This window comes from Colobus angolensis, unplaced genomic scaffold (genome assembly GCF_000951035.1).
Source record: "Colobus angolensis palliatus isolate OR3802 unplaced genomic scaffold, Cang.pa_1.0 Scaffold4, whole genome shotgun sequence".
In the NCBI taxonomy this organism is placed as follows: Eukaryota; Metazoa; Chordata; class Mammalia; order Primates; family Cercopithecidae; genus Colobus; species Colobus angolensis.
Genome location: NW_012117376.1, coordinates 4,188,757 through 4,191,399, shown reverse-complemented (window position 1 = coordinate 4,191,399; position 2,643 = coordinate 4,188,757). Strand labels below are relative to the sequence as shown.

The 2,643-nt window shown below is 46.0% G+C and overlaps 1 protein-coding gene across 6 annotated transcripts in view; it reads right to left on the bottom strand.

The window, feature by feature from the left end:
• The window catches only part of TRAPPC3 (trafficking protein particle complex 3), an 18,591-nt gene that overhangs the window by 8,388 nt on the left and 7,560 nt on the right, over positions 1-2,643 (bottom strand). The window lies entirely within an intron of this gene.

The following is a 2,643-nucleotide window of genomic DNA, read 5'->3' as shown; positions in this document are numbered from 1 at the left end:
GTCACCTGAGCCCAGGAGTTTGAGGCTATCCTAGGAAACACAATGAGAACACATCTTTTAAAAAATAGAACAAATTAGCTGGCTGTGGTGGCCCATGCCTGTAGTCCCAGCTACTCAGGAGGCTGAGGTGAGAGGATGGCTTGAGCCTAAGAAGTCAAGGCTGCAGTGAACTGTGATTACACCACTGCATTCCAGCCTGGACGACACAGCAAGATCCTGAAAGCCTGATTCGGAGTCTGGACTTGCTGCTTAACAGCTGTGAATACTTAGGTAAATCAATTCACCGGGCTAAGCCTCAATCTTCTAACTCAAAAAAAGCAACAGTAAAACAGTAAAATCTGCCATGCCATTCACAGGGTTGTTGGTAGGATCTAGTAAGATAATGGACTTGAATGTGCTTTGCAGACAAGAAACCACAGGATTTATAGCAGCTATGCTAACATGATCTCCAACTACTTCAGGTACAACGTGAACAAAGTAAATGAAACCAGCTCTACACTCAGGTGAGACACCACCTGACAGTTTTCAGGAGGCCTTTCTTCCAGTCACTGCCCCAAACAAAATGTCAAATCTCCTTAAGGAGGTTGCTTTTTTTTTTTTTTTTGAGACACAGTCTCGCTCTGTTGCCCAGGCTGGAGTGCAGTGGCGCCATCTTGGCTCACTGCGAGCTCCACCTCCCAGGTTCACGCCATTCTCCTTCCTCAGCCTCCCGAGTAGCTGGGACTACAGGTGTGTGCCACCACACCCAGCTAATTTGTCTATTTTTAGTAGAGACGGTGTTTCACCATATTGGCCAGGATGGTCTCAAGTCTCTTGACCTCATGATCCACCCGCCTCAGCCTCCCAAAGTGCTGGGTTACAGGCGTGAGCCACCGCACCTGGCCTACTTCCTTTATTTAAAAAAAAAAAAAAAAAAGAGGAGGAAGTTGATGCTAGAATAATGAACAAACTTGCCCAAGGTAACACGGCAAGTAAGTGGTGAAACTAGAACTCAGATGTAGCCGGTACTATACCTCTGTATGGCATACATTTCTTTTCATTTTTCCACTGCTAGAAGATACACAGTATATATGGTATACATTTCTGTCTCCCTCACAGAGTATGTGCTTCTCAAAGTTGGGGACTAGGACTTCATCCTTGCATCTCCTACAGCATCTAGCACAGAGCTCTGCATATAGTTGGGGCTGAGGAAAAGTTTATTGGACAAAAGGGCTGTTTCTGTTTGCACAGACTAAAATCTAGTTACTTGGGCATATTAACAATTTACGTGGCTCTTGAGCCATTTGCTCAATCCTGCTCCTGCTTCGTGGAGTGTACTTTCATTTTAATAAATCCATGCTAAAAACGAAGGCTGGGTACAGTGGCTCAGACCTGTAATCCCAGCAATTTGAGAGACTGAGGCGGGCAGATCACTTGAGGTCAGGAGTTTGAGACCAACCTAGGAATACAAAAATCAGCCGGGCTGAGTGGCGGCGCCTGTAATCCCAGCTATTTGGGAGGCTGAGGCAGGAGAATCTTTTGAACCTGGGAGGTGGAGGTTGCAGTGAGCTGAGATCGGGCCACTGCACTCCAGCCTGGGTGACAGAGCAAGACTCTGTCTCAAAACACAAAACAAAACAATTTAGGTCTTAGAAAGCTGAAATGGAACACAAATGCAATCCCAGTAATTTGTGAGGCGGAGCTGGAGGGATTGCTTGAACCCAGGAGTTTGAGACCTCGAGACCAACCAGAGCAACACAGGGAGACCCCTAGCTCTACAAAAAAAAAAAAGTAGCTAGGCATGGTGGTGCACACCTATAGTACCAGCTACTTGGGAGGCTGAGGTGTGAGGATTGCTTGAACTCTGGAGGTCAGGCTGGATGAGCCCCGATCATGCCACTGCACTCCAGCCTGGGTATATCATTTAAAATTTAAAATTAAATAGTGCTATGAAGACACTCAGCATAGAGTTAGAGGTTAGAGAATTAGATAACCAGGAGGAAAGGCCTCTCAAAGGAGGTGACATGTAAGTAACTATGAATGAAGCCAGGAGTGGGCTAGGTGACTATCTAGAGGAAGGGAGTTCCAAGAGCCTTGAGGGCAGAAGTATGCTGCTGCCCCTCCCTAATTACCTTACTTCACTGAAACGAAGAATACTGGGGGTTGGCGGTAGAGTCTGCAGGGTTTTGTTAAAGATTTCAATATTGATTTCCGGTTTAAAAAATGGATAAAATGAGAGCAAAGTAAGAAAACTAAGCAGGAAGACCTCTGCTCATCTCACAGGAAAAGGAGAAGGAAACATTTACCACACCCCTCACATTTTACACCACCCCATGTAATATTAGGTAGACGTTACTATCCCCATTTTATAGATAAAGAAATTGAAGATCTATCAAATCAGAATTCCAACCAAGGTCCATGTGTTTCCCCTAACTTGACATTGTTTCCTAACAAAATATTCTCATCTTTTGGCCGGGCGAGGTGGCTCACCCTGTAATCCCAGCACTCTGGGAGTCCGAACAGGCAGATCACTTAAGGCCACGAGTTCGAGACCAGGCTGGCCAATACGGTGAAACCCCATCTCAACTAAAAATACAAAAATTGGCTGGGAGTGGTGGCTCACGCCTGTAATCCCAGCACTTTGGGAGGCCGAGGAAGGCGGAT